The sequence below is a fragment of the Humulus lupulus genome, chromosome 8 (assembly GCF_963169125.1).
Source record: "Humulus lupulus chromosome 8, drHumLupu1.1, whole genome shotgun sequence".
NCBI lineage: Eukaryota > Viridiplantae > Streptophyta > Magnoliopsida > Rosales > Cannabaceae > Humulus > Humulus lupulus.
Window position 1 is genome coordinate 143,832,300 of NC_084800.1, and position 13,564 is coordinate 143,845,863.

Genomic DNA, 13,564 nt, shown 5'->3' on the forward strand with positions numbered 1-13,564 from the left:
ACCTCCCAGACCGCCCTGAAAGACGAGCGGGTCGTGTCGGAGCAGTCCTTACAGGACCTATTCTATCACTGCTGGTCCCACAATCCGGACGCGGACTTCTCCTTCATGCCGCCGGACCTCTGGGCATTCCTGTTGCCGCGGCTTCAAGCCCGCCTGAATAAGGAGGCTCCTCCATCGGAGACTGGAGAGGCCTCTGCCGCGGCGGAGCAGGGTGAGACCGCGACCTCCAAAGGGCCAGCTGATGGGGCTTAGGATGCTTCTTGTTTTCGTATTTTGAACTCTTCTTTTTTTTTTTTTATTGTAATTCTCTTTTTTATGTGAGGCGTTTCCTCCTCGAGACAATTTGCTCAACCAGTTTTACATATATATTTTCATGTATTTGGTCATAATTTATCTCTTTATTTTTATGAACGTAGTTCGAGTTAACTTCATCCGTATCCCGGGCTCTTTAAATAAGATCCGCGTTCAACAATTTTCTAGTTCACTCCTAAGTTTTATGACCTGGTTAAGACCAGGAACTTATTTTGAAAAAACTCAGATCGCGTCAACTTTTATCCGTATCCCGGGATCTTTAAAGAAGAACCTCGGTCAACAAATTTTAGCTAACTTCTAAGTTTTATGACCTGGTTAAGACCAGGAACTTATTTTGAAAAAACTTAGTTCGTGTCAACTTTTATCCGTATCCCGGGCTCTTTAAAGAAGAACCTCGGTCAAAAAATTTTAGCTAACTTCTAAGTTTTATGACCTGGTTAAGACCAGGAGCTTATTTTAAAAAAAACTTAGTTCGGGTCAACTTTTATCCGTATCCCGGGCTCTTTAAAGAAGAACCTCGGTCAACAAATTTTAGCTAACTTCTAAGTTTTATGACCTGGTTAAGACCAGGAACTTATTTTGAAAAAACTTAGTTCGTGTCAACTTTTATCCGTATCCCGGGCTCTTTAAAGAAGAACCTCGGTCAACAAATTTTAGCTAACTTCTAAGTTTTATGACCTGGTTAAGACCAAGAGCTTATTTTAAAAAAAACTTAGTTCGGGTCAACTTTTATCCGTATCCCGGGCTCTTTAAAGAAGAACCTCGGTCAACAAATTTTAGCTAACTTCTAAGTTTTATGACCTGGTTAAGACCAGGAACTTATTTTGAAAAAACTTAGTTCGTGTCAACTTTTATCCGTATCCCGGGCTCTTTAAAGAAGAACCTCGGTCAACAAATTTTAGCTAACTTCTAAGTTTTATGACCTGGTTAAGACCAGGAGCTTATTTTAAAAAAAACTTAGTTCGGGTCAACTTTTATCCGTATCCCGGGCTCTTTAAAGAAGAACCTCGGTCAACAAATTTTAGCTAACTTCTAAGTTTTATGACCTGGTTAAGACCAGGAACTTATTTTGAAAAAACTTAGTTCGTGTCAACTTTTATCCGTATCCCGGGCTCTTTAAAGAAGAACCTCGGTCAACAAATTTTAGCTAACTTCTAAGTTTTATGACCTGGTTAAAACCAGGAGCTTATTTTGAAAAAACTTAGTTCGGGTCAACTTTTATCCGTATCCCGGGCTCTTTAAAGAAGAACCTCGGTCAACAAATTTTAGCTAACTTCTAAGTTTTATGACCTGGTTAAGACCAAGAGCTTATTTTAAAAAAAACTTAGTTCGGGTCAACTTTTATCCGTATCCCGGGCTCTTTAAAGAAGAACCTCGGTCAACAAATTTTAGCTAACTTCTAAGTTTTATGACCTGGTTAAGACCAGGAACTTATTTTGAAAAAACTTAGTTCGTGTCAACTTTTATCCGTATCCCGGGCTCTTTAAAGAAGAACCTCGGTCAACAAATTTTAGCTAACTTCTAAGTTTTATGACCTGGTTAAGACCAGGAGCTTATTTTAAAAAAAACTTAGTTCGGGTCAACTTTTATCCGTATCCCGGGCTCTTTAAAGAAGAACCTCGGTCAACAAATTTTAGCTAACTTCTAAGTTTTATGACCTGGTTAAGACCAGGAACTTATTTTGAAAAAACTTAGTTCGTGTCAACTTTTATCCGTATCCCGGGCTCTTTAAAGAAGAACCTCGGTCAACAAATTTTAGCTAACTTCTAAGTTTTATGACCTGGTTAAAACCAGGAGCTTATTTTGAAAAAACTTAGTTCGGGTCAACTTTTATCCGTATCCCGGGCTCTTTAAAGAAGAACCTCGGTCAACAAATTTTAGCTAACTTCTAAGTTTTATGACCTGGTTAAGACCAGGATAGGACTTAGTTTGTGATAACTCTTATCCATAGATAAAAATTAACACCTAAGTCGTTAAGGAGACCTGGATATATCCGGGTACCATATGCCCCCCAAGTAACTGGGAAAGGGTCTTTCGTTGTTACTTTAAAATTACCCTTGCAAATAACGAGAAACATTTGATTTTTATTTATACATGGGAGGTGACCTTCTAGGTCTTACACATGTTTATTGATAATATTTTTTTAGGTGTATTGCATTCCAAGTCCGCGGGACCGCCCCTCCACCAAGTCGAGCTAATTTATACGTCCCTTCTTTGATGACTTCGATGACCTGGTATGGTCCTTTCCAGCTTGGTCCCAGAACCCCATCTTTGGGATCTTTCCCGGCCAGGAAAACTCTCCTCAAGACCAAATCGTCGACGCTAAAGGCACGTCTTTTGACCTTAGCGTTGAAGTAGCGAGTGATTTTCTGTTGATAATGGGCGAGCTGGAGTTGTGAATCCTCTCGCCTCTCATCCATCAAGTCTAAGGAGTGGCATAGGAGCTCGTGGTTCTTGTTCTGTTCGTAGGACCGGACCCTGTGCGATAGGACCTTTACCTCCACGGGGAGGACCGCTTCACTTCCAAAGGTTAGGGAGAAAGGAGTGTGACCCGTGGGAGTCCGATGTGAGGTCCTATAGGCCCACAGAACTTGGGGGAGCTGTTCTGGCCAGATCCCCTTTGCCTCATCTAGCCTCTTCTTGAGGCTTGCCTTCAGAGTTTTATTGACAGCTTCGACCTGGCCGTTCGCCTGGGGATAGGCCACGGATGAGAAACTTTTCACAATTCTGTTCTTTTCGCAAAATTCGGTGAACAGGTCGCTGTCAAATTGAGTGCCATTGTCGGAAACGATCTTTTTGGGTAGGCCGAAGCGACAAACGATGCTTTTAACCACGAAGTCTAGCACCTTTTTCGATGTTATTGTCGCCAACGGCTCTGCTTCGGCCCACTTTGTGAAGTAGTCAATGGCTACCACGGCGTAACGGACCCCGCCCTTTCCGGTGGGCAGGGCGCCTATTAGATCTATGCCCCAAATGGCGAAGGGCCAGGGAGACGATATCATTTTTAGCTCGGTCGGGGGTGCTCGTGCAACCGCGGCGAACCGCTGACATTTGTCGCACTTTTTTACGTATGAGATCGAGTCTTTGGACAGAGTCGGCCAGTAAAAACCCTGCCGAAGGATCTTCAAGGCCAGGCTTTGCCCCCCAGTGTGATCTCCGCAGAATCCGTCATGAACTTCCTGCAGGATGGCCTTCGCCTCACTTGGAAGAACACACCGGAGGAGAGGTAATGAATGCCCACGTCGGTACAACACCCCCTCGACTAGCGTATATCTCGGAGCTTGATAAAGGACTCGTCGTACGTCGTTGCGCCCTTCGGGTAACTTGCCCTCGATGAGGTACTCAACAATGGGAGTCATCCAGGTCGGCCTGATGTCAATCATCTCAATATCCGCTCGATCTCCGTCTATGCTTGGTTTGTCCAAGAACTCAATTGGCACCAACCCCAGGGTTTCTGCCTCCCCCGAGGTGGCGAGCTTGGCGAGAGCATCTACATTGGCGTTCTGCTCCCGAGGTATCTGCTCGATCGACCCTTGCCCAAACGTAGATAATTCGGATTTTACCTTAGCCAAATAAGAGGCCATCTTGGGACCCCGCGCCTGATACTCGCCTAAGACCTGATTCACCACGAGCTGGGAGTCGCTGAAGCACTGGACAGAGCTTGCCTTTAGCTCGCTAGCTATCCTAAGTCCGGCTAACAAGGCCTCGTACTCTGCCTCGTTGTTGGACGCCTTGAACCCGAATCTCAGCGCCGAATGGAATCTATGTCCTTCTGGGGATATCAGAATAATTCCGGCCCCGGAGCCGTTCTCGTTAGACGAGCCATCAACGAAGATCCTCCACGATGAGCCTGAGGATGTGAGCTGCTGTGAATCTTCTGATGGGATCTCACGGAATCCCGCGCATTCTGCCACGAAGTCGGCCAAGGCTTGACTTTTTATGGTAGCTCGGGGAGTATAGAAAATCTCGAACTGACTGAGTTCGACCGCCCACTTTAGCAAGCGTCCCGAGGCTTCAGGCTTTTGCAAAACCTGCCTTAGAGGCTGATCGGTCATGACGTGTACAGAGTGGGACTGGAAGTATGGCCTGAGTTTTCGCGAGGCCGTGATTAGGCAGAACGCCAGCTTTTCCATCAACGGGTACCTTGACTCAGCTCCGAGGAGTCTCTTGCTGATGTAATAAACCGGTTTCTGAGCCCGGTCCTCTTCTCGCACCAGAACGGCACTAGCTGCGTCCTCAGTCACGGCCATGTAGAGGAAAAGAGGTTCTCCTACCCTGGGCTTTGATAGCACAGGTGGCTCAGCCAGGTGCGTTTTTAGGTCGAGGAATGCGCCCTCGCACTCTACTGTCCATTCGAACTTCTTGTTTCCGCGGAGCAGGTTGTAGAAAGGCAGGCACTTGTCGGTCGATTTGGAAATGAACCGGTTCAGTGCCGCCACCCTTCCTGTGAGTCCTTGGACATCTTTCCGCGACCTGGGGGATGGAAGCTCGAGCAGTGACCTGATCTTGTTGGGATTTGCCTCGATTCCTCGGGTATTGACTATGAAACCCAAGAACTTCCCCGATGCGACACCGAAAGTGCATTTCTGAGGATTGAGCCTCATGCCATATTCTCGCAGTATGTTAAAACATTCTTCCAGGTCGGCAACGTGGTTGGTGGCAGTCTTTGACTTGACAAGCATATCATCGACGTACACTTCCATGTTCTTCCCGATCTGATCCGCAAACATTCTATTTACCAGCCTTTGGTAGGTAGCTCTGGCGTTCTTTAGACCGAACGGCATGACCTTATAGCAATAGACATTAGTCGGGGTCATGAAGCTGGTGTGATCCTGGTCTGCTGGATTCATCGCGATCTGATTGTAGCCCGAGTACGCGTCCATGAAGGACATGAGCTCGTGCCCCGCCGTGGCATCCACCAGTTGATCGATCCTCGGCAACGGAAAGCAATCCTTGGGGCAGGCTTTATTCAGGTCGGAAAAATCAATACAGGTCCGCCACTTGCCATTGGGCTTTGGAACTAACACGGGATTGGCAACCCAAATGGGAAATCTGGCTTCGCGGATAAAGCCACATTTCTTGAGCCGGGCCACTTCTTCTTCAAGGGCCTCGGCTCGGGTTGTCCCTAAACGCCTCTGCTTTTGAGACTTTGCAGGGACGCTTTTGTCTAGGTGGAGCGTGTGCATGATTACGCTCGGACTGATCCCTATCATGTCCTCGTGCGACCATGCGAATACGTTTAGGTTCTTTTTCAGAAACGCGGTCAGATCCGCCTTTCTTCTATCGCAGAGGTTCTTTCCGAGCTTCACCGTCCGTGAAGGGTTTTGTTCATCGATGCCTACCTCCTCGAGATCTTCAATAGCTTGGAGCTCGGACCTGTCCTCGCCTACTCGGGGGTCAATGTCCTCGCTTAAGGCGAGCTTTTCGTCTTCGGAAACCCGAGGTTTTTCAATCTCAGGGGCCACCTTGGGTCCCTGCGATTCCTCTTCATCCTGAATGGCCATCGCCACCTGCCCGGGTTTAGATTTTCCCTTCATGGAAATGCTGTAGCATTCCCTGGCAGCGAGCTGATCGCCCTTGATAGTGCAGACCCCTGTCGAAGTAGGGAACTTCATGGTGAGGTGCCAGACGGATGTGATGGCTTCGAAAGCAACGAGCGTTGGTCGGCCCAAAATTGCATTGTAGGCAGCGGAGCAGTCAATGACTACGAATTCGAGCAGTTTGGACACTGTTCGGGACTCGTCGCCTAGGGTGATCACCAGCTCGATCGTTCCTATCGCTGCTGACCCTTCGTCTTTGTTGTTTTGATTGACGCTGTTCCGGGACGAACTCCCCTCCATTGTGGGCCTTCAACTCATTTATGTACCTCTTCTGGGCGCCTCTGCTCGTGCCAGCCATGTGTGGCCCTCCAGAGATGGTGGAAATCTCTCCCTCGACCACGGGGGGAGGGACGTCCTGATCTACTCGAGGTCCAGGTTGACTGGCTGGGATCTCCGGAGCGGGTCGACCTGTGGGGACCCTGTTCCGCGAGTATTGCGCCAACGGACCTGCTCGGATGAGAGTCTCGATTTCATCTTTGAGGTGCCTGTAGTCGTCGGTATTGTGCCCGACGTCGTTATGAAAACGGCAGAATTTGGAAGCGTCTCTCTTTCCCTTAGGGTGCTTTATTGGCTCCGGTCTTTTCCAGGGGACTCGCGTAGCGTTGGCCAGGAAAATATTCTCTCTGGTTTGGGTGAGCTCGGTATACGCTGTGAACACGGGCTTGAATTTATCCACGGACTTATTCTTCTTTTGACCGTGCTGGACGTTTTCACCATTTCCTTTTCTTTTGCCGCCACCGGGCTGGTTGCTCTGCGTGACGTCGGGAGTCGCTACTACGATCTCTGTTCCCGCCCCAGCGGGCTTCTCGAGGACCTGGCTGGTCCCCGCGGCTGAGGCTTCAGCTTCCTCCAAGTTTATCCATTCTTGGGCTCTGTTAAGGAATTCACTAACTGAGCTGACCCCCCTCCTTTGAATATCCTTCCACAGATCTCCGCCTACTAGGATCCCGGTCCTCATAGCCATGAGTTTGGAGCTGTCGTCGGCATCTCTGGCTCGAGCAGCGACATTTGCAAATCTGCTCAAGTAGGCTTTTAGCGTTTCTCCAGGTTGCTGTCTCACGTTAGCTAGGGAGTCGGCCTGGACCCTGGCGGCCTGAGAGGCGCGGAATGCCCTCTTGAAGTCAGCCGAAAAGGTCTTCCAGGAGCTGATTGACTGCCTTTTACTTTGTTTGAACCACTGCCTGGCAGGTCCAGTTAGGGTGGAAGGAAAGATCAAGCAACGAAGCTCTGGCCCGATGTTATGAGCCATCATTAGGGTGTTGAACATCCCTAAGTGGTCAGATGGGTCTCCATCCCCGTTGAACTTTGACAAGTGAGGCATACGAAAGCCAGAAGGGTATGCCGTTGCTGCTATGTTGGGGGCGAAGAGCTCCATCTCATCCCCTGAATCATATTCGTCTTTTTCTTTCTCTGACAGGAGCTTCTTCATCAGCTCCTCCATTTGAGTTAAGCGCTCTAAGGTTTTGTCCTGAGATCCTGGGTTATTTCGGGGCTGTTCAACAACTCCGGACCCGTTGTACATATTAGGCGGGTTATTGCCCCTCCTATCTGGAGATAGGTCATTTGGGGCATTCCCGCCATTACGTACTTCGGATCGGACCCCAACTGAGCGGGCCTGGCTACCATCCCTAACTCGATCCTCTTTGTGAGAGTTGAGGCGATCTCGAAGGTCGCCTCCCTGGGTGTTATGGTGACTTTGTGCTGAACTTAGTCGCTGTCGCAGGTCTCCTCCTGAAAGATCACTCCGTGCACTACCGGTCCAGTGACTCCTGCTGGACAGGCTCGATGTGCGTCTTTGGCGGCTCTGACCTGCTCCTCCTCCCGGCGCCCTGCTGCGGCGGGAAGGCCCGGCCGATGGCGGGTCTCTCCTACTATTTCCGTAGGCCGGGATGTCTCGGATGGTTTGAGGAGACGGATATCTGATGGGAGAGGGAGGATGTCTGACCGGAGAGGCGATCCTAGTGCCGTCTGGACGGACTAAATTTGGTGGGGGCCTCTCGGCCCTGCCAGCTTGATGGTTTCGCGCTGGGCGATCTGGACGAGGAACTGGACGCTCTTCGGGGACGGGCTGACGTCTCCGGATCTCCTCGGCCCTCCTTTGGGAATTTCCCCTATCTCTTCTGGGTGTCCTCGAGGAAGGCTGAGAGCTAGGGGTTGATGTCCTAACCGAACGGCTGTACTGCTGCGGTTCGGTCTGAGGCATTTCCCTGAAGTTCGCCTCTTGATGGCGTGATGAAGGGGTGGAGTTGGCTGCAGGGAGTCTACCCGAACGGCTATACCTGGATCGATTACTCCGGCGAGACTTAGGAGCCTCGCCTTGCCTCTCTCCAACGTTACCGTTGGTTGTGAGAGGGGGTAGTCGACTCAGAATATCCTGGATTTGCTGACCAGCTGCTGCTAGCTGGCTCCTCAGTTGAGCATTCTCCATCTCCACCGCAGTATAATAACCTGGATTCGGATTAGGCGGCCGGGGCGTCGAACTACCAGTATCGTCTTGGCCGGCCGGCTGCTTTCCTGGCCTTTGCTGGACTTCAGGAACTTGCTCCTCGGGGAGGGCAACATGGCGGGCCTCCTGCCCATCATGCTGTTCTGTCTCGTTGCCATGTTTGGATCGAGTGGTCACCATAGTTGTATGTTTGTGGTAGTACTAATTAGATTCGCTCTCAATGAAAGCACCAAACTGTTGACGCGGTTCTTCGGCAACAGGTAATTAAGAGAAGAAGAGAAAGAGATTAGTACTTAAAAGTAGAACCGCCGCAGATATGAAATCTTTGTGAGAAGGACTAGGTGACCCTAAACACGTTTTTTAAGTGGTTCGAAGGTTAAAATCCTTCTACTCCACTAGTCAATATTATTGATCTTTTCTGGGTAATTTGTTTACAAAATATATAGTTCTTACAAGACTATTTTTTCCAACCCCTATCAATTCCCAGGGTCTCCATATTTATAGGAGAAGGCACCTGGAAATTGGTAGGGAGGTCATCCCGTGACCTTACCATTTGTCATATCAAGTCTGTGATATTCATGATTACTTCCTAAACCTGACACACAAGTGTGGTCTAATCAGTATGGAAGGAGATAATGGGCCGCACGGCCCAACCCATCCGTGGGTGTCTGAATACGCACGTTCCTGCGGCGTGTCCGAGAAGTCAGGGGGATATCGGACACGTGATGGCAGGATTATGCACGTTTATCTTGCGTGTTGACCTCCCATAGGGTCAGAGCTTCCTGAGAAGCTTGCTACCGGAGCAATCCATAGCCCGAGTTGATCCTTCAGTGGTCGTCGGATGTTGTTCCCAGCTCCTGGAACAACAAGAAGGAGCAGGAAACTCCATCCCCTCGAGCTAGAAAGGGCCCGTCCTGAAGATAAAGCCTCTGGCCTGTGGGAGCCTCGGGCTAAATCATGTTTAGTCCGAGGATCGTCCTGCTAAACAGCCCGTGGGAAATCCAGGGCGTACAGTATTATTCATAGATATGAAATCTATAACTTCTGTATGAGAAGTGAAAAGATGATTTCCTTAATTGCTTTGTTCAAAAGGTTAAATGATTGAGATCTCATTTCTGTGATTAAGTTCACGGAAATATCATTTATAAGGAACTTAGTGGGAGTTAAGGATAAAATACTGATGAGGGGTAAAACGGTAATTTTCACCCAGCTTGTTAGTAAGTCATTGATAGAGGATTGACTAACTGTAATGGTTATAACAATGGATAACGTATTTATGCTTTGGAAAATACGTTCTATGAATTCAAGAGTTCAATTCCAAGTCTATAGTGGAGTCACGAGGAATTAATAAGGTAGTGAAATTATTCGTAAATAAATTCACGGTAACTTATTGGAGCTTGATTTCATGGATCCATGGTCCCCGCATCACCTTTGAGTAAATCATCTAGAATGTCTCAATTAATTGATTTAATTATCAATTAGGATTTTTTTAAAGTTGACTAGGTCAATTTTGGAAAATTTATAGAGTTATGAGATTTAGAGAATAAAAGAGAATCTTTGGGTAAATTTATTAATATTGATAAATTGGTGTCAATATAAATAAATAAAAATTAAATCAAGTTTCAAATTATAATTAGTTAATTTGAATAAGGATTTAGTTAATTAATTAAAATAAATAAATAAATAAAAGGTTTTGAATTTAGGCCCAATTGGGATTTAAATTCAAAATAAAAGTATTGGGCCCAAGTCCATTTGTGGGAGCCCAAGGCTTTTATCTTTTTGTTTATTAGTTTAATTAATTCAAAATTTAAATTTAAATAAAGCCCATTAAGTTGTCTATATAAGGAATATGATATCTAGAGTTTTCATAAGTTAGTATCAGTTAATTCATTGGGTAAGTGAAAACCTAGACACTCTAATCCTTTCTTAGCCACTTTCTCTTCTTCTTTTCTAGATCTCTCTCATGTGTTGAGAACCAGCCCACACTAGTTCTAGATTGATCAAAGGCTTGGTGAGGAAGACTGTGTTGCTAATCTAGTTCAATCTCTTGATAATACTCTGCTACAGAAAGGAATCAAGAGTTAGAGAGATTGAAGGAAGGAGTTGTTCCAGTTCCGCTGCGTATTCGTAAGTTTCTACATAATTGTGTTTATGTTAATTTACGAATATAATGTTCATATGTATGTCATGTTATTCTATGTTTCTATTATGTGTTTGAAAAAATAATAGGAAGCATGCATCTAGATTTAAATTTTAAGATCCTACAATTGGTATCAGAGCCAGGTTGCCTAGATCTAGATGTGAAGAATACATGATTATATATGTTTGTTGACATGTTTGATTTTAAAAGTTTAATTGGATGGTACATGAAATTTGATATGAATGTTTTGAATGTTTATGTGTCATATTGCTAATTTAAGTTGTCATTTTTTTTTTCATGCATTTTCAGATCTTAATTGGTGCTTGATAAAATGCTCATTGAAAAATTGCACAATTTTTTTTTTGGTAGTTGCCCATTTTTTTTTAATATAAATGTTTATATATATTATATTAAAAAAAAAAAAAAACTAACCGTATATGTATATATTTATATATATATATGTATACATTTTTGAAATAACCGTATATATATATAATTTAAAAAAAAATAAAAATAAAAATAAAATAGTTCTTAACCGTACTTGTATATATATATTTATATATATATATGTTTATATATATTTATATATAATATATAAAAGTTAGTTAAGATATTTTATTTTGTTGTGATAAAGAAATATCTTAGTTTCCAATTTTAAAATTTTGAGATATTTTCTTTAATGACAATTAAATTAATTTTATGTTTAATTAATTATGTGGTAAGTTTTCAATTGGGTAAAACTTTATAGTAATTAATTAATAAGTAAATTAATTTTGATAACTCAATTGATTGTTTTAGATATTGATTGATTTATTTATTTTATCAATTAATTTATTTATTTTGGGAATAAATGTAATGATACATAAAGATGTGTAACATGTCATATAGGTTTTCATGTTAGGCCCATCCAATTAATAAGAAAATTAACATATCTAGAATCATTATTAAGTTATTTTTTGCTTTTGGGCTTTAAATATAAGTATAATGATGGCCCAATTTTTTTTGTTTTTGAAAAATGTGGGAAAAATCAAATAAAACTTTCATAAAATGTTATGTTTTATTTGGGCCCAATTGAACATGTAAAGTTTAAATTCCTCTCTTGTGGGTGGTTCCACTTGTGAATGCCCATTTGCTTTGCATTACTAGATTGGGCTTAATCAATTGAATAACAATTAATAAAACGAAGGTTCAAATTCCTGTCTTTTTGGGCTTTGTGTGGAAGTTAGGGAGCCTTAGTAGTGGGTCCGACATACTGAACCCAGCTCTCCTCCATGCAAGCTCGAATTGTTAAGGCCCATTTACCTAAGTTGGACTTAATTGTATTAGGTTATTCCTTTTAGTTGGACCTAATAATTGATTAGAAACAAATTAATTCTAATTGTTGGATTAATTTTCAAAGGGTAATTTTAGAATTAATGGGAAAATTATAAACTATGGTTTATTGATTATTTTAATAATTTGGCAAACTTAAGTTGGTAATTTTCAAAAGAATAAAATACTAAATCGAAAAAAAATTAAATAATGAGTTTTTAATTTTTGAATTCGATCTCCACCGTTGATTTAACGAGGTTAGGGTTTAGTGGGGCCTAATGGCGCTTTGATTACGTCTCCCTACGGAAGGTGTTCACTAGACTCTTAACATGGTTAAATTTCTTAGGATAGATGGTTATAGATGGACCTTCTATAGACTCATCCCTACGGTGACTATAGGAATTAAGTCTATAATAATCAAAATCGTGGGTCAAACTCATAAAGTAAGAAATATTTGTGACTCTCGCCTACTGGGACACATGTGTTTTCGTTACTTTGATCGAATGGATAGGTTATTAATAAAAGTCTGGGACGTTTTATTAATTGAGTTGTTTCCCTATTTGACTAAGTGAATATTTGTGACTCTCGCCTACCAGGACACATAGGTTCATGGCTAGTTGAAAAACCTAAGAAATAGAAAGATAAGTTTTTAGTATTTACTTATCTTTAAACATTGTTTATATGTTATGCTATTTCTGAAACTTGTATGAATGAATGTTTGTCGAACAATGCATTGATTTCTCCTTTATTGATAATTGTAGCTCTATGGCCTCCAACCCCATTATCTCTCTTCTGTCCAAGGAGTTGTTAACCGGCGAGAACTTCATGAAATGGAAATCTAATATCAACATAGTGTTGATCGGCGACAACTCAAAATTCGTGATGACTGAAGCTGAACCTGACTTTCCTGGAGAGAATGCCTCGAAGGCAGTGAGGGAGAAGTATGATCGTTGGACTGCTGCCAACAACAAGGCCAAGGCCTACATGCTCGCCAGCATGTCAGAAACGCTAAGGACTAAGATGGAAGATATCGAAACTGCTTACGACATCATGGAGCAACTCCAAGAAATGTTTGGGCACAAGTCAGCGCAAGCTAGTTTCGAGGCTACCAAGAAGTATGTGAACTGTAGGATGGCACCTGGCCAACATGCTCGTGATCATTTTATTAAGATGACGAACTACTTCCAAGAAGCTGAGTTGCATGGAGCAACAGTAGATGAGAAGACTCAAGTTGGAATCATTCTCAACAGCCTTGCACCTAGTTTCCTTACGTTCACCACGAACTATTTTCTTAACAAGTTGGACTATGGAATGACTCAGTTATTGAATGAGCTCCAGATGTATGAAGGAATAAATGGTGGACCGAGTAAAGGACCTGAGAAGAAGGCTGCTACTACCGGGGGTGCTCAGGGTGAGGCTAACCTAGCCTCTTCCTCGAAGAGCAAGAAGAGAAAGGCAAGGAAGGACAAAAAGAAAGCTAAGAAGCAAGCAGTTGGAAAGGCACCAACAACTGAAAAGCCTGTTGGAGCAAAGCCAACTAGCAAGAAGGCTAAAGGACAATGTTTCCATTGCAAGGAGGAGGGGCATTGGAAGTGTAATTGCCCCGCCCTCAAGGCAACTGGAACCCAAGGTAATAATAATTTATTAGTCTTGGATGCATGTGTGTTTAGAGGATGATTCTTCTGTTTGGATAGTTGATTCAGGATCCACTAATCATGTGTGTATTTCTTTGCAGCTACTTAGCAACTGGAAAAC